This window comes from Triturus cristatus, chromosome 1_1 (assembly GCF_964204655.1).
Source record: "Triturus cristatus chromosome 1_1, aTriCri1.1, whole genome shotgun sequence".
NCBI lineage: Eukaryota > Metazoa > Chordata > Amphibia > Caudata > Salamandridae > Triturus > Triturus cristatus.
In genome coordinates, this window is record NC_140579.1 from 1,142,005,449 (window position 1) to 1,142,025,066 (window position 19,618).

At 45.4% G+C, this 19,618-nt stretch overlaps 1 protein-coding gene across 2 annotated transcripts in view; it reads left to right on the forward strand.

Moving 5' to 3' along the window:
* The window catches only part of LOC146871739 (macrophage colony-stimulating factor 1-like), a 109,673-nt gene that overhangs the window by 52,982 nt on the left and 37,073 nt on the right, over positions 1-19,618 (forward strand). The window lies entirely within an intron of this gene.

The window sequence follows — 19,618 nt, forward strand, 5'->3', positions numbered from 1 at the left end:
TATTGTTCCTGCTCAGGTTCCCTAATAGTCGTTTCCCTACTCTCCTGAGCGAGTTCTTCTACATCTGACTGGTCTTCACTCTTTTCATGTCTGTCTAACTGTGTTTGGCTTCTAGTTCTTATAAATTCTTCAGGTATGTCCACCACTGGGATCCAGTCGTCCTGATAAGTGTTTGGTTGTTCTTGGGCAGCTACAGCAGGATCTTCTATAGGAAGTTCATCAGCTGCACAACCTTCAGCAACTTCAATTTCTCGTTTCAATTGAAACTCCTCTTCTTCAGGAGATGGTACACTTTTGGTATGACTTGCATGAATCCAATTAGGTAATCCTGCACACTTTACAGCTGTTGAAGTAGTAAGTATAACTTGATGTGGTTTGTCCCACCTTGGTGCTAGGCACAATTCTCGAGTGTGATTCTTCACAACTACCCAGTCACCGGGATTCAGATCATGCGCTTGGTTCAGCTGTCTGTTGACTGCTTCTTCCCCAACCTGATGAGAGATAGAACGCACTCTGTCAGCCAACTCTTTGCAATACTCCAAAACCAAGTCATCAGTTATATTCAACAGCTTGTGTCCTGGTACACATGCTTGTCTCATTGCTCTTCCCATGAGTATTTCATGGGGACTCAATCCAGTATTTTTGTCTGGAATACTTCTGAGTCCCATCAGAACAAGAGATAAAGCATCAGGCCATTACAGTGGGGTGGACACACACACCTTTCCGAGTCTTGACTTGATTGTGCCATTCAATTGTTCTACCACCCCAGAAGCCTCTGGACGGTAAGCACAGTGCAATTTTTGTTCGACTTTGAATGCTTCACAAATTAGTCAAATTATTTCATTATTAAAATGAGACTCTCTATCTGATTCAATCGTTACTGGAAAACCAAATCTAGGGATGAGTTCTCTTAATAAGAGTTTGGCCACTGTCAAGCTGTCATTTCTTCAGGCCGGGTATGCTTCCACCCACTTTGAACATAAACAAACTATGACAAGTACATATTTCAACCCTCGACAAGCAGGCAGTTGAATAAAGTCCAATTGAAGTCTTACAAAGGGACCTTCTGCCTTTCCAATCTTTCCCATACTAACCACGGTTTTCCTGCCAGGATTCACTTGTTGATATGTTAAACATATTTGGCAAAGACTCTCTGCTACATTCCTGAACTTTGCGTTAAACCAATCTTGTCTGAAAAGTCAAATCATAGCATCTCTGCCCACATGTGTGTCTCCATGATACATTCTAGCCATAGGTGCAAGCATACTGTCTGGCATTACTGGTCTGCCATCATAACAAACCCACTCACCATCTTCTGCCCTTCTTTGACATCCTATTTTTACCCACTCTTCCTTTTCTCTTAATTCTTCTGCATCCTGCAGATCTTTTACCTCCTCCCAAGTTCCCACTCCTGCAAGTAGCATAAGTTGGCAACTGATTCCACATGTTTTGATTTTCTTGTTTAGGGCAATTTTATGTCTCGCACAGTGTTGGGCAACCTGGTCAGCATATCAGTTACCAGCTGTCACATAGTCATCTCCTGATTGGTGAGCAGCACACCTAACCACGGCCACCTATTTTGGTAATTGAATTGCCTCAATTAATTCTCTCACAAAATTTCCATTTTTAATAGCAGTTCCTGAGGAAGTCAGGAAATCCCTCTGCATCCATAGCTGGCCAAAACCATGCACAACCCCATAACCATATTGGCTGTCAGTAAATATGGTTATTCTCCAATGTTTCCCAATTTTACATGCTTTAATTAAAGCAATTAATTTGGCTACTTGTGCAGATCTGGCTTCTGGTAAATTGGATGCTTTGACTATTCCAGTTAATGTACACACAGCGTAAGCAGCACTCAATCCTCCCTCCTTGTGTCGCATACATGAGCCATCTACAAATAGCTCATGATCTGCATTTTTCAGGGGTTCCTCTTGTATGTCAGTATGCGGTTTGGTGCTAAGTTCAGTCACGTCAAGACATTCATGTTCGGCCTCATCTTTCACCTCTTCTTGGTATGGATCAGGTAGTAATGTGGCTGAATTAAGAACAGTACACCTCACTATAGTCACGTTTTCAGCCCCCAGTATTATTCTCTCGGATTTTTTTAACCTACTGGGAGTAAGTTACTGCGTTCGGGTTTTGGTCAGCAAAATCACAACTGAATGGGGAACATACACCTTGACAGGGTGTCCCATCACAATTGACTCACTCTGTTCTATGCTCACACAGGTTGCGGCTACAGCTTTCAGGCAACCTGGTAATGCACATGTCACAAGATCCTGGGTAGCAGAAAAATATGCCACCGGTCTTCGCAATAATCCATGTTTTTGTGTCAGAACTGAAAGTGCACAATTATACCCCGCTCATAGCAGAATAATGCAAATTCTTTTGAATAGTCTAGCATTCCTAAAGCAGGTGCTTCACACAAACAATCTCGTAACTGTCTGAATGATTCCATGCTTTCATCACCCCATTCTATGGGGTCCTTCGATCTCTTTCTGGTCATCTGTATCAAGGGTTTAGCTAGTAAAGCAAATACTACAATCCACTGCCTACAATATCCTACAACCCCAAGAAACATTCTTATTTCTTTTTGGGTTTGAGGCAACTGCATTTGTCTTATTATTCTGATTCTTTCAGAGGTTACTCTCCTAATTCCTCGTTCTATTTGATGTCATAAGTATTTGACTGAGTTCTTACAAAACGTAAGTTTCTCGGGGGACACTTTGTGTCCACCTTTTGCCAAGTGATTTAGCAATGCAATTGAATCAGTGACACAGTCATCTCGAGTGTTCGACACTACCAACAGGTCGTCGATATACTGCACCAGGACTGACTCTCTGGGCAACACAAGAGATTCAAGGCTTCTTTTGAGAATCTGATTAAAGATTGAAGGACTTTCAGTGTACCCTTGAGGCACATGATTCCACACGTAAACATGCTCTTCGAATTTAAATGGAAATAAAAACTGGCTATCTGGATGCAATGAAATAGAAAAGAATACATGACATAGATCGATTACTGTGAACCAACCCACTTTATCCATGGTATCTGATAAAGAATCACAGCTAGGTTGGGCACTACTGGACAGCATGATACAACTATCTTATTAATTGTCCTAAGATCTTTAACCACTCTATACTTCCCGAAAGGTTTCTTAATGCCAATTATAGGTGAGTTGCAAGAGCTCCTCATTATTTCTTTCAGAATGCCTTGTTCGATTAATCGCTCAATCTCTGCTGCAACACCTGCTTTTACTTCTGGACTCATTTTGTATTGTCGAGTATTCGGATAGACAGCACCTTCTTTCACTGTCACTTTTACGGGATCTACATTTGCCATCAATCCTATTAATTTTTGGGTATCATTGAATATAATTTATTTACTTCTGTTCCCTGTTTAGCTAACATGAACTTGTAAACTGGATCTTCATCTGGGGTTTGTATTGCAACACCATCCGGTGTGCAAAATATGGTGCAATTCATTTTGCACAACAAGTCTCTTCCAAGCAAATTTACAGGACTTGAGTCACAGACCACGAATGTATGCATTTCTTTAAAATTTCGAAAATTCACACCTCCATTGGTTCTGTGATCTGGGTTCTAATCTGTTTGTTCGAAACACCTACTACTTGGATGGCTTCACCCGAGAGAGGCAGGTTAGGAATGTCTGCTGTTCTCACAGTAGACCTGGTAGTACCAGTATCCAACAAGAAAGTGATATCATTTCCTTCCACTCTACGTTCTACATATGGACCTGACTGATCTACCGGTAGGGATGCGCCAAGTACGCACTCCCCTTCCTCCCCCCTCAGGCACCGTCATTCCTGCTCGTAATCAATTAGTGGGTCCTGCAAAAGAAACTGCGATATTACAAAATGTTTCTTACCACTTCCTTCTGGAAATCCGGTGTCCATACTGTACTTGGCTTGACTCACAAAATTTGACTTAGGGGCAGGTGGCAATTGACTGAAGATCTATACCCAGTTGCGGATGACTCATTAACACCTCATTCTGCGTCTGTGGATTTGAATTTTGATTCGGGCCATTATTAACTTGTACAAATTTACACTCGTTCTTTCAATGCCCCAACTTCCCGCACCCGTGACAGGGAAACCTTTTCTTTGCTTCCTCCCTGTTCAATCTTCCCCGTGGCTTACCCCCATTATTGTCACCTTGACCTTGCACTCTTCCTTGATTTTCTGACTGTTTGTTTAATTGAAGCTCTTGCTGTTCAGCTAACTCTACTTGAGCCCATATTACTTTTTCTTCTAAGGCTTTTCGTTTGTTATCAATTTCATCCCCACAATATTTGGCATATTTTAAAATTTCATCAATGGGCTTTGACTGCCAACACAACATGTGCTGCTTAATCATTTGTGATATGTCCAATCTTAACCCTGTCACAAATCGATACACAAAATGAGTCATGTCATGTCCTTGTTTTCTAAACTTTTAAACCCTCTATACTGTTTGAACACCTGTAAAAGACGTTCGTAGTAGGCATGTATAGACCTATTTTTAGGTCTCGCTGAGTCAGCGCGCATGCGCTGCTCGGAGAGACATTTTATTGATGAGTTTTCAAAGTGCTGCTGGCTGGCCTAGCGCTTGCGTTCACGTGAACATGCACGCGCGCAGCCGGCCGCCAGCAGTCTTTCACGGGTCATTAGAGCCGTGATGACTTTCACTTTCGCAAAAGTAAAGAAATAGAAAAAAATATCTATTTCTTTACTTTTGCTATAATCGCGGCACCCACTTTACTTTAATGTTCAAAGTAAAGCGCCGGTGCCGTGATGCTTGTTCTCGCGCGGCCAATGCTTGTTCTTACTGCAGGCAGCACATGGACGCCTGCTTTCACTTTAACCCGGGCACTGGCATTATCTCAATCCCCCACCCGCCCCGTTGTTGCTTAATCTTGCTTTGTCACCCTTGTGTATGTTTCTCCACACCCTCCCCACCAACAGACCTAAAGCCCCGGCTCCTCCATGAGACCATCTACGTTGCCGCTTGTTATGAGGATTCAAAGAGTGTCTGGGTAAGGATCGACATTAAATGCATATATATCACAGTCACTTCATTCTTATACTCACTGCTCATTCTCTAGCCACACTTAGGTCTAGTTCTATCAGTTTGTTGACATTCTTATCTGTTTACCTCCTGCTACTCCTTTCTCCTTCTCCTTGTCGCTGGCCCCCTCGCCCACTCTTGCTTCTCTGTTGGATCCTCTGCACCACATTTAAATGCACCGGTGCTCTTGGGCTTTGACTTGTCTTCAGTTTTGGCGGCCTTTACTCTTGGCCGTAATCTCCATTCCATGTGCCAGCGCCACCTTGCCTCTCCTGTCTCGCGCTGTCCACCTATTGGCAAGTCTCACTTTCTTCTTTTTCTGTGCTTGCCCCCAAGCAGGAATGGTAGGAGTAATTTCAGAGCTCCAGGCAAATTAGAATTTTCCAGCTGGAGCGCTCCCCATTCACCAACGTAAAATCATTTTCATGTCCATTTCCTGTGACTTGGTGCCGGCACTAGGGGGGGGGGGGCACTAAAGCTGCTGCTTTACTTCTCCTCATGAAGGCACCAGCCCTCAGTCTCTTTACTCACTCTGTTCCCTCCTAAAGGACCAATCCCTCTTCTTTCTTTCCATCTTAAAGGTCAATGCTGTTGCTTCACAGTTTTATGCATTGTATAATTTGATGTGACACTGGAGAAGGCGCCCTACACATTTAATAGAATGAAGCTAACTATGAAAGTTATGTATCAGTGACAGAGCTGCACCATATTGCAGGGTAGGAGTGACGTTTCACTACTATTGGAAGTGACTGTTTACTTGGGCCAGTAAATAGCTTTCCATTAGGCATGAGCAGTAACATACCTACTGCCCTTTCAAAAGTTACCCTGATATTGCGTGCTTCAAGAAAGAGTGGCATCTAAGCGCTTGAGAGCTCTAATAAACCGTCCATGCCAGGAGTAGCCAGTAGAAGGGCTTCCAAGGGCCAGCTCACTGCTCACTCACTGCATGAAGGTCAAAGCTCCTGAACATCTAAAGTTAGTTGTCAACTATACGGCGCAGAACGGGAGAGACGTATCTGGGATGTAAGCATTGTATTGAATATTTCCATAAGAGTTTCTTTATACGACGTGGCACCTTCCCACAGGTGAGGCCACAATACGTTCTTTCAGCCTAAGTCAAACACTTATTTTGCCTGTGGTCCCCGCGCAGGAGGCGTTAGTTTCCAAATTCGTGCTGGATTTTTAAAAAGGCACAGGTGGTGCACTCCAAATCTGATGTGCCCCTGAGCGTTCCCCCTTTTCTTACATATGAAACATGCTTTAAGAATGTATTTTCCAAGTTTACTGTTTTTCCTTCCCTTTGAGTCTTGGCTCTAGCAAGCTCAATCGCCTGCACTTATTTTTCAATACCAGCACTTACAAGAGTACACCACAGGGATACAGAACTAGCTCTTCCAGGTCTTCCCGCTGACCTGAAATTGTTCAAAATTTCCTACTGGTTTGGTGTGATGATAAGTAAAGTTGGCACTGGCATTCCTCAGCAGTGGTAGCAGGAACTGTGGGTAGTGCCAGCTGGTGTGAAGACCTCGGGCCCTGGCACTTACATTTTAACAAAGTAAGCACTGGTGCGGCCCACATGTGGGCTCGTTGCTGAGCATTGACATGAGGGTAGTCAGGCGCGCAATGCCCATAGGGCTCAAAGGGCATCAGCCCCCCCTGTTGTGTGTGTCAGCCCAGGCTGAGTCAGCTTCCCAGGCAGTACCCAACCACACACACAACCACACACCCAACCACACACCCAACCACACACACCCAACCACACACAACCACACACACACACAACTACACACACAACCACACACACAACCACACACACACGCAACCACACACACACAACCACACACACACACACAACCACACACACACACACAACCACACACACAACCACACCAAGCATTGGCATAGCCAATAGGTCTCACCTTAGGGACCTTATAAGTGTTTAGCCACGCAACAGTTGATGTGGTTGCACCAAGGATATTGTGCTGCATAACTAAATACTTAGAAGGTCCCAAAAGCGAGACCTATTGGCTATGCCAATGCTTGTTTCTTGGGTTGTCCTGTTTATTTTTACCCAATCCGTTTCTTTCGGGGGAATTTTATTCTTCAGGAAAGTGATCACTTGATGATATTTTTTCATTACATCTTCTGACGGGGCTCCTGTTTTTGAATCTCTTGGATATTCCTCACTAGGCCAATCAATAGTAATTTTACACTCTGTCCACAAATCCGCAGGTACTACTATGTCAAACAGACCATCCAAATCTTTTAACAAAACCTTTGAAACTTTCACAAACCTCTCAACTTGTCTGTACCACTTCACTGGTTTCTCTCTCAATTTTGGTAAATCATTCGTAAATGACAAAATATCCTGTCTAGTCCATGTTACATGTACGTACCCCCCTCCGGGTACTTCCCTCATCGGATACAACCTCTCAGCCTTTTCTGTTTCCCTCATGGCATATTCAGATGTCGTTCGATTTACCTGTGCTTCTTCCTTTTTCTTTGCCCACCTAACTTTCCATCTTTGAAGATCCCCCCATTTTTGTAACAGAAATAACAACTCCCTGATCTGCAATTTTCTTCCAGACACATTCATGTTTTCCAAATCCTTATCAGAAAATTCTGCTCTATATGGTTTCTGCAACACCTTTGACTTCCCTATGTCAATTCCCATCTCAGATGCTAGATTGGTCAGTTTTTCATGAAATGTTTTTGTGTTTCGTGTGATGCTTCTGCAAATAAACAATAACTCTTTGTGAGAAGTTGGCCTGATATATGCTGTCCACTAATTATAGTGGGCGACCTTGTATCAGTCCAAACAACCCCTTATGGTGCATAGGTTAACGAAACCTTTATTGAAAGCTATCCTAGTGGTAGCTATGGAGAGCAGCCTTCAGGCTAAGTCTTGAAGGAATGTAAAGCAGCTTGTTTTACCAGTCTATAATCTCTTGAATGACCAAATGAAAGGACAACCACACCAGGTATATATTTAAAATATATGTATTTAAGATAAAACACACCCCTCTGGTCTCTTTATGAGACTGGAGTTCGAAGTACTTAATTTACAAGTTAGCAATCAACAGTAATAGCACAGATACACGTTTGGGCCCTAGGGGGGTACCAAACCATATACAAATAAAGTGGTATAAGAACCACGACTGAACTAGACACAAGGCTTAGAGCCTGTAGAATCGCTGGGGCCCCAAGGAACCACCCAAGGTAGTGACACAGGGGACCCACGGGGGCCGTGTGCAATGTGTGAACACAGCCGCGGGTTCCCGTTAGCTTCTATGGGCAATGTCGCAGTTCAAAAATTAAAGATTAGGGACACTTAGAAACTAGTCAGGACCAAACCCTTTTGGACTTAGGAAGTTCTAGGGCTAGCACCCACGGGAGCACCGGAGTACTCGTGTTACCTCACCCAGGGAAGCCGGGTGCATAGGTGTCTTTTGGTGTCGGGTCGCATCGTCGATTTCAATGGAAGCTGGCGAAGAAGTGCTGCTGCCGTGAAGAGGAGAAGTGTCCGAAGCGATCCAAGCCTGGATCTAGGATGGAAGGAACCTGAAAGCAGAAGGGACAGAGTCTGGGTTACTTACCAGTGACCAAGGGCACGATAGACCAATGCCCACAGATGTCGGGTGCTTCAGGTGAGTTGACGGTTGTCTTGACTCTTCAGCCACGAGGTCCAGGAGGCTCCGATGACGACCAGGAGCTGGATTCGAGCTATCCCACGAAGTCTGTCGAGTGCTGCAGTGTCGGCGACCAGACTGGACCCAATAATCCGTGGCAACGGCAAGTCACTGGGAGTCAGAGAAAGGACGGCGGTGCAGACCAGCAAGGTCTGGGGGACTCACCCAGCGAGGGTAAGTCAGGGCACATCTGGAGCAACCAGGAAAGCCCAAGCAGAAGAGGAGTTGCCTTCTTGGGGACGTAGCCAACGGGCTAGCGATCGCGAAGGAGCCTCGAGCGGTCGCACTGGAAACTGGCCCACGGGTCACTCGTGGAGTGGAGGCCAGAAATCTTCGGTGCTGGAGATGCTCAAGGCTGGGGCTACTCGGAGCCCAAAGCACAACTTCGAGGGAGACCAGGAAGATGATGGTGCTGCAAAAGTTCACGGTGTCCAGGGGTCACGGTTCCACGTCACCCACGATAGCCACGGGCCTCAGCTTTGCTGTGGACTCAGGGTAGCCTCGGGGAAGTCTGGAAATCCACCTCTGGGGATGCAGAGACTTCAGCGTCCGGCGGGAGCTTCAGAATTGCAGACCGGACAGTTGCTTCTTTGGTGCCTGCCAAGCAGGGGAGTCACTCCTTGACCCCAAGGGAGATTTCTTCCGTCTTCTAGTTGAAGTAGAACGTCGAAGGTCCAGGATATATATTGCAGAGTTTCGTCCAGGGTGATCTAAAGTCGCATGGACTGGGTTCCCATACTTATTAAAAGTTTGGGGGTTGGACATACTCTAGGGACCCACCTATGGGAGGGTTTGGAAAGAGGGGTGGTTACACCCATTTCCTTTGTCCAGTTTCGCACCAGAGCAGGGGCAGGTAGCCTCGGCAACCGATTTGAACTGGACTATGCACAGGGACACCAAGTGTGCCCCCAGTGCTGGACTTCAAAGCACCAGAGAGTGCTCCCGCCCAGCCCCAATACACATCTGCCTGTCTGAGGAGGTGGTGACACCTCCCTGGGACAGGAAACCTATTGTCCAGGCCTCCCCTGCCGGAGTTTTTGTCAGCAGCAAGAGGACAGACCCGTGTCTGTGGCAGAGGCATCCATTTTGTGATGCCAGGGCTTGTAGAAAGTCCTACCGGGTTAGACCAGTGTGAACATGTCTCTCCCTCTAGAAGGGTGGAATGCTACCCCCGCCACCAGAACTGGTGGGGAGGTAGTATTCCAAAGCGTTTGACACCAAACACAACATGTTTCCGTGCAGCCATCCCAAAGTTAGCATTTACCGCGAGGTTATAATGCACTTAAGAGTATATGGTCAGGCTGCACCACAAACAGCATCGGAGGAGGTACTCCGAATGCTGCAGAGGGGCTCTGCTCATGCAGGGGCACCCTCTCACATAAAAACCAAGCACTCTGCCTTCAGGATTGTTAAGGCCTGCCATAGGAGTGACTTATAGGTTTTATATGTGTGTGCAATGGTAGTGATATAGGTAGCCTATACCACTGTAAGGGGTGCAAGCACCACCTTACCCAGGCTGCAGTAGCAGACCTGTGGTGTCATTTTGGAGTGCTTCCCAGGGGTGGCATAATACGTGCTTCAGCCCCTGGTAGGCCTCTGAGGTACCTATGCCCTAGGTACGTAGTATACTATATACTAGGGGCTTATAAGGCACTCCAGAATCCAATTAGAAATGTACCTAATGTACATGGAAACCATTTTAGAGAGGAAGCAGCTAGGCTGGGGTCCTGATTAGCAGGGGCACAGCCAGACTAAGGTCGAAAAACAGTGAAACACCAGCAAAAAGTGGGGGTACCCATGTGAAGCAGATCCTACTCTCCTACACTCTTCCTCACTGTTTGTGTTTAATCTGTCTAGACCCACATTTCCAGCAACCATTTCTTCCAATTCCACTCTCAATTTGAAAATATCTAATAATTTGGGCAGTGGTTTTGGCTTCTCTATTTCTTGAGACCATCTCTCTATATCTTCTGGGGTTACTATTGTGGCACTTCTAGTTCCTGTTGAGGTTTCCAGTCTAACTTCCTTTTATCAACTGGGCACATTTCTCTTTGGAGTTTCCATTATTGGTTCTCTTATGGCTAAATCCATTAATTATATTACTGATTCACATTCACTTGCTTGATCATCTGTTATTACCCTTTCCTTTCTAGGTTCTATACTTGGGGTAGGTATCACAGGGACTTTGGAACAGTTTGACTTTTCACCATACAATGGGACTACTAGACCTATGGTTACTGGTATGGTCAATGCATCAGGATGTATATTCATCTGAGTTATTTTCTGGATCAGTTCATTTTTATTCTTATTTATTGCTTCCTTTTCTTGAAGTACCCTGTCTGCTGTGTCATGTACTATCTGGGGAACCAAAGGTGTTCCTATCATCGGGGCACTAGGGGTCATTCTATTGAATCCATCATTATAAGGTGGAGGACTTTTCATCAATATGTCTTCTAAATACCCTTCTTATGTTTCTCCGCTATCTATCATGGTTAAGTGCTTGGTTTTCTCTGTACATTTACCTCCCGTCTGCTCTTCTGATGTCAACACAGGATATAAACCTTCTGCCACCATGGCCTGCCTCCATTGCTTCACTTGACTATCTCTAGTCTCTCAGGGAAATTTCTGATAATATTTGCTTAGGGTCCTCATACTTCGTGGTCTTCTAAAGCCTAATACTGGATAAATATAGGTCTGGGTTCTAATTCATTCATCCGTGTTCTTAAATTGTACAATATTCTTCCATTAAAGCTTCCGTACTCAGGAAATGCTAATATTCCATCATCTTTTGTGTATTCTACCCAATTTTCTAACCATACCCAGGTATGATAGCCTCTCTCCACCATCATGTATGAGGTAGGCGTATTTGGAGGAGGAATACGAATCCCTTCTCTACTCTTAATGGGTTTGTCCTTTTTAAAATAATTCTTAACCTTTTGCATAAATGACATTTTTCTCTTTTCTCCGTACATTGTGTGCTTGTGCTTATTAAGGTACTGTTCGTAAGCAAACCCTATAAATCTTCTATCTGGACGAGTCCCTGTTAATGTTAGATCGTACATGCAAACTCCACTATCTATTATTCTTGGGATTTCTATTTTGATGACCAATCAGACGCTCGCTTAAATTCTAATAATTCTCCAATACCAACGCCTTTTCTAGTCTGAAGACCAATCAACTTCTTCTCTGTTCGCTCGCTCAGCCAATGCTTGTGCAGCTTTTCTATGACGTCAGTATCACTCCTTACTACTGACCCCTCCTTTACAATTTCGCATCAACTACACGCCCGCTGTTCCAACCAATCCCAGCGCGTCTCTCTGTGACGTCAGTGCAGCACCCGCAACTGACCCCTCTTTTACTTACAAGGTAATGCGAAAACTTATTTTTTCAGAAAATTTCACACAATTTTCATTAATTAACAACGTATAAACATTCGCTATTGTGCCTGACCCACTAATTCAAAGAATAGTAAGATTTCTTTCATTGCGAGTAAAACCCTTCCACTTACTCTTCACGCACTACGAGTAAAACCTTTTTGCTTACTCTTCACACAAGCATCAGAGTACCTGCTACTCCTTCAATATTACCCATTCTAGGTGCTATAATGCCAACTTTTCACCAGCGAATTCTTTGCTACCAATTATTCTCTCAAACATACAAGAAATTAATCCCTAACGTAGTGCTTGTAGTCCTGCGTAACTCTCAGTACTTTCTCGATCCAGACCAATAACCTTACTGCAGTGTGGCTTCCATTTACCACCCGCTATTCAATATTCCCGGGAATTTCCAGACAACATAAAACAATACATAACGGGTTTTGGTTAAAACATAAATCAATAATTCAAAATTTCAAATACGATCCTCACCTAACTAATAATACTAACCATGCATCTGCTACCAAGAAAAACTGATGCTGCGGAGTTTTCCAGCTCTATACATACACACAACACTCATTTGGTCCCATATACATTCATACATTCAATGAGTTAGCAAATATCCGCTGGTCCTCAATTTTGATTTACCTCAGAGAACCTTTACACCAGTATTCTTACCATCCCTGTCTCCTAAGTAAATGTAGTTTGTCGAAAGATCTAGTAGTAGTTTAGAATAGGGAGGAAATAATAATACATTTAACCTTTATTCAAAGAAGCACAGACTCAGTAGGAGTTTTAAAGGTTTATCTGAATTAATAATTTTTGTGAGTCAAGTCAGAATACAAGTAGATACACCAAATTCTCCAACAGGCAAGAATATACAGTTAGCTTAAGATCATTATTAGCTAGAATCTTTATGATGACAGTACCTGAGGAGAGAAAAGAACAGAGAGCAAATACGAAGCACAACCCCACAGAGCTATATTTACCTAGAATAGTGTGAGGACCTAGACATCGGAATATCAAGGATTCAGGACAGGTTCAGGACCGGGAAGGTGATCTCTTCTAGTGTAACACCAGCGTTACACCCCTCTCTGGTGCTACTCTCTCCTGCTCAGGCTCGTCCGGACCCCTTCCTAGATGTGCCTTTTCGGTTGTTCCGCGATTTTTCCCTAGTATTGGATTCTTCAATCAGATTGAAGCAAATTCGGGCAGCATCTCAGCATGGCATCTGCATCAAGTGGGTCAAGTGTGTTAAACTAGAACTTACCTCTGTTATACCAATTCAAATGTATGATCCACCACCAAATGTTTCAATTCTATGTACACCCCTCAATTTGATTGGGCCAGGCAGTGGGGTGAGGACATCACACCATACTAAGTGCAATAACTTTCTTTAGTTCTATTGTATAATTTCCCGCCCCTTAATTGTAATACCCACAAGCTTTATTCCCACAAGCATTTCATATGTGGATCGATAAATCTGTAATACAATGTTTCGGCTTCTTCCTCTCATAGGGTCAGAAGTTGATTTTCCCATGTCCTTGCTGGGCACATGGGTTGGCAGTCATTCAATGACTTCATTGGTCTCAGGACAAGGATGTAGGATGCATGCGTAGTTGTCGCAAAGGATAGGGACATCGGTCACCCTCCAAGGCCCAAATGTGAGCTATTAATAAAGTCAGAGAAAATCATGTTAGAATACGAAATTAAATGAATTCACTGTATGCCTCTTACTTCTACTCTAACTCCATTTACTTAATATATTCTATGCATTAATGGCTTAGTAAAACTTGCATAGGTTAGTTTCAGCACGGCATGTGCGTTAATGCGAGGGTTTCGAGCAGCCATGTTAAAAGCTATTGCGCAGCTGCAAAGATTTCCCACCAAGCGACAGGAGACGTCATTACATGTAGATGCAGTAAACACATGCGTAGAAGAGTTCTCGCGTTTTTGGAAGCCATTTTAGGGACACTCAGGTTACTGGTTAGTAGAATACATAGAAAAGCTTCTCCTAGATACAATATGTAAAGTGTAATGCAAAATGAGTACTCACAAACATGTTGATTATAATGTTACATGTTATTTGAGAGAATTGCATACGAGCAAGTTTCATCTTACACAAAATCTTGCTCCATCAATAGTGTAATGTCAATTGCAGGGCTTCTTATTTATAGACCCCTTGGTCCAGCAAGAGCCTTTATTGATGACCTAGCGGAGACACTGCCCCCCTATACTATTCGCTACCCTAATTTTATTCTTTTGGGTGATTTGAATCTTGATTTGGAAGTGAGAGAAAGTAAAGAAACTGCGGAGCTGACCCTAGGACTACAGGCGATGGGTCTAAATCAATTGGTCCACACTCCTACGCACAATAAGGGCCATACTCTGGACGACATTTTCACTAACAGTGCTCAGGTAGAAGCACTGTTACCGGTGCCTGGAGTTTGGTCTGACCATGATATTCTCCCTTTCAGGATTGTGAACCATAGTACACTCCCCTGAAAGCAGGAAAAGTGCTCTGAGCCCATATTGGTTCGGAAATGGACCGCATTAACCCAGGACATCTTTGTGGATAAACTTGCCTGAAGTATTCCTGATTTGGGGATCGAAGCCCAGATAGCAGAGAACAAAGTTTCTCTATGGATCAAGGAGGCTGTGGACTCTATAATACCTCTGAAACGCTGTAAAAGCACTCGTATGTCCACGTCTGCTAAATGGTTCTCTGAAGCACTGGCGCAATTGAAAACTGATTGTAAACGCCTTGAACGCCATTGGAGGGGAAATTACCTGCATGGAAATAGGCTGAAATACCTAGCAACACTGAGGTTCTACCATCAACAGATTAGGAGGGTACACAGGGAATTTTATACGGAGCAAATTGAGTTAGCAAAAAATTCTACAAAGAATATTTTTAATGCAGTGAAACAACTGTCTTCTTTGGAACGTGTGACAGCTGCACTACCCTCTTCTACTGATCACTGTAATAAGGTTTCAGATTTTTTTATAGGTAAAATAGAAAGAATCTACGCTACCTTTCTAGAAAGCAGCAGGAACTTTATCTATGCTCCAGTCGTGGGAGATCCCGAGGCTGAGGATAGGTTTGTCTTCCGCTCTCCTGTAGAAAATTATATTTTGAAACTCATGGAAGCTGTCAAATCGGGGTTGCCTTTGGATCCGATTCCCCCAAAATTTCTATTGAGGGGAAAAGAAGTAATTGCGCCGGTTATCACCAAATTATTGAACCTGTCCTTTAGCTCAGGGCAGGTTCCTCGCAATTGGAAACATGCTATGGTGGTACCACTACTAAAGAAACCTTCCTTAGACCCCGCTCTCCCAGAAAACTTGAGACCGATATCTCTGCTCCCCTACATTTAAAAAATTGCGGAGAAACATTTGAACAGCCAACTGTGTATGTTCTTGGAAGAAAGACGGGTTCTACATGATACCCAGTCTGGCTTCAGGCCACTTCATAGCACTGAGTCGGTCCTGAAATTTGTTGCAGACGAAGGAAGTACTTCGGCACTGATCCTTTTGGATCTGAGTGCTGCGTTCAACACGGTCTCCCACGGCCTTCTGTTGGAAAGGCTGAGGGAGGCCGGGGTGGGTGGCAGTGCATTGGAGTGGGTTAAAAACTTCCTGCAGAATAGATCCTTCCAGGTCCTACAACACCCTTTTAAATCAAGAGTCTGCCCTCTGTCTCAAGGGGTGCCACAGGGTTCGGCCCTTAGCCCTACCCTGTTTAATATTTACATGTGCCCCTTGGCAGATATTGTGCAGATACGTGGGGTAAAACTGGTGTCATATGCTGATGACACTCAGCTGATTGTTACCCTGAAGCAACAGGAGTCTGGAATGGCATCTGACTTCAAGGTCTGCGTGGGTGAGCTTGCTGACTGGATGAAGCACAGTTGCTTGCAGCTGAATGTGGGAAAGATGGAGGTGATGGTAGATAGAAAGCAGCCCTCTTTATGGTCACAGCTATGGTGGCCGGAGGAGCTGGGACCTACTCCGACCCCGAAAGCCAAGGTCAAGAATTTGGGAGTTTGGTTTGATAACACAATATCCTATTCAGCACAGATATCGGCTGTGGCAAGTGCCTGCTTCGGCATTCTCAAAATGGTGCGAAACATCTTGGACCTACTCCCACATAATGCCAAAAGAACCATTTTACAGGCCCCTGTTACATCCCGCCTAGACTATTGTAACATCCTGTACCTAGGGGCTGTAGGAGAGTAGGGTCTGCTATCCTATGGTCACCCCAAATTTTTGCTTTTTGCTTCACTGGTTTTTGACGTATTGAGGCTGTGGGCCTGCTAATCAGACCCCCAGCCTGCTGTTCTCTCTGCTATATTGACATTATGCACTTTAGGTGCATGACCCATTGGAACTGGATCACCCTGTGAGCCCCTGTACTAGTGTACCCTAGGTACTCAGGGCATTGGTGTATCTGAGGCCTACCAGGGGCTGAAGCATGTATTGTGCCACCCCTGGCCTGGCCTAGCAATTTGACACAACTGGCTGATCACTCAGCTGGGGTAAGTTGGTGTATCCACCTCTTACTTAGGTGTAGTATACCTATACCTAACCTTAAATGGGACACATGTTAACCTATAAGTCACTCCTATGGCAGGCCTTAACAATCCTGAAGGCAGAGTGCTTGGTTTCATGAGAGATGGTGCTCTGGCATGAGCTGAGCCTGTCTGCAGTAGTCGGAACAACTTCCTTCTACCGTTTCCAGATATCGCCATACCATATACTCTTAAGTGCATTATGAACCTCGCGGTTAAATGCTATCTTTGGTTTGGCTTTATCAAAACATGTCGAGTAAGGTGTCATACGAATTGGAATACTAACCCCTCGCCAATTCTGGCGACGGGGTTAGCATTCCACCCTTCTAGGGGGACACGACATGTACAGAACCTGAAACCCGGGTAAAACCAGACATAGCCTCAGCTCCACAAAATGGACACTGCCACCACAGACACAAGTCTGCCCTCCTGCTGCTGGGAGTCCTTCCAGCTTGGGAGACGTGGACAAAGGGTTTCCTGCCAGGGGAGGTGCGAGCACCACCCCAGACAGGATTTTGTGTATTGGTCAGGTAGGGCTTGAAAGGAAACAGACATGCCTGAGGCTCACAAGGAGCCTCGGTGCATATGCCAGTTCAATCCGGTCCAGGGGCACACCAGCCCCAGACCTGGGGCGAGCTGGACAAAGGATTGGGGGTGTAACCACCCCCCTTCCTGGTCCCACCCTTAGGGAGGGACCTAGCAGGTAGTCCGGCCCCTAGAATCCGCTTAAAGGTAGGAGCTGTGTCCAAAGACTTTAGACATCCTGGAATCAACTTGAAACTAAGAAGAAGACGGGAACTTCGACGTTCTGCTGCACAGAAGACTGAAGGAAATCTCCCCTATGGTCAGGGAGTGACCATCTTGCTAACGCAAGCACCATCCAGCGAATCGACGTCTGCTTTGCCGCCGCCTCCCGCCAGAGCCCGAGCCCAGAGACCGACAAGGACTGGACCTCCAGACCTCTCACCGCCCGATCCACAGTCCCTGAAAAGAAGGAACCCGTGGAGGCACCGAGACCCGTGGAGCCAGCCATCTTGTAAGACACTCGACTAGCTGAAAGCGCGACAACAGAGGCTCCCTCCAAGTTGTGCTTTGGGTCCTGAGAAGCCCAACATCCGAGCAGCATCTGCACCAAAGGTGAGCCGTCCAGCATCTCCACAATCTGCGTGGGGCCCCTCTGCACTTCGTGACTTGAGGCGCCTAACCGGTTACTGGTCCTTTGACTAGTGGCCATCTTGGCGACCATCTTGAAAACCTACGATGCTGGTCTGGTTGCTCCAGACTGGCCCCTGTTTCCCTCCAAAGGAGCAGCCCCTCTGACTTTGCTGGTCAGAGCTAAAAGCTTTCTTCACTTCCTGCGACTCCTGCTTTTGCCACGGCTTGTTTGCTTCTTCTGAGTCGCCGACACCGCCGACAGCGAGAGCCTGCATGAGACAGCTCGTGAACCAACTCCTGGACGTCGTCGACCTTCAGGGACCACGTGGCTGCAGAGACAAGCTACACCTCCTCACCTGTTTGCACCCGACATCGCCTGGTACCTATCTGGTGCCACGCCGGTCACTGGCTAGTGACTGTGAACACTGTCCCCTCTGCTTACAGGTCTTCTACACTTCCGATCCATCCTTGGATCCACCGCATCTCTTCTGGACCGACCGCCTGCAGCATCTTTGTCGTCAGGCTCCATTGAACAGATAGACGAAACCCGACGCACTTCGAGCCCTATGCACCCTCTTCCTGTGGGTGAGGTAAAGCTGGCACTCAGGTGCACAAGTGTAGAGTAACATCTCTAATGTCTAGGTTTGAAGTCTTGAATTCGTAGTCCAACCAGAAGACCCTTCTAGCAGTAACTTTTGAACAATTACGCACCGATTGAAAACTTATTGGCGCCCGCGTGTAACTTTCCTCACTGCACACGCGACCCGTGGACCTCCTGGTCACTAACTGAAGTTAGCTCCTTGTAGGCCCAGTGATTCTAGAGGCCCTAGGCCTTCTCCCTTTCCTGTTCGTGGTACTTATACCACTATTTTAGTATATGGTTTGAGCTGCCACCAGGGCCTATCCATATAAAGTGCAACTTTTGTATATTGTGATACTTTCTTGTTTAACGATTTGTGCTCCTGTGCTCATAAAGAGTCTAGGGGATACTTTGAGTAATAAATACATATATATTTCGAATATATATCTGTATGGTGTCCCTTCATTGGTATAAAGGGGGGTTACATATGGTAAAACAGCTTGCTTAGCATGCCTAAACGAGTTTAGCCTGAAAGACTGCTTAGCCTACGCTACCACTAGGGCAGCTGGTCCGAAAAGGTTGACTTACATCCACACCATAAGGGTTGCTTGGCATGGTTCAAGGTGGTCACTTTAATTAGTGAACATCATATACCAGGCCAACTTCTCACAGGGGCGACTACAAGAAATCTTAATATCTTGTAGATGGTCCAGAATGCCGCAGCTCGGCTAATTTTGAACATCCCTAGGCGGGCCTCGGTGGGGGAGGTCCTGAGGAAGTTACACTGGTGCCCTATACAGGCTAGGGTTAACTTTAAGGCTTTGTGTGTTGGCCGCAGGATCCTCAATGAGAAGGGGCCAAGATTCTTGCATCCCCTTCTCACTGCTTATAGGCCTGCGCGGAACCTGAGATCTCTGGGCACAGCTAAAATGACTGTGCCTAAGGTGCAGAAGGTACGAGCAGGAGGGTGTTCCTTTAGCTTTCTTGCGGCAAAGGCATGGAATGACTTGCCTATGGATTTAAGGGTGTGTGCATCTGAGACTCTGTTCAGGAAGAAACTAAAAACCTGGCTCTTCCGACAACCTCTGGGTGGCCGGAAGTAGGCCTTATTTCTTGTACCGTTGGGGCTGGAGGTAGATAGAGGGCGATACTTGAGGTCAGTTGCTGTGGTACGGATGGT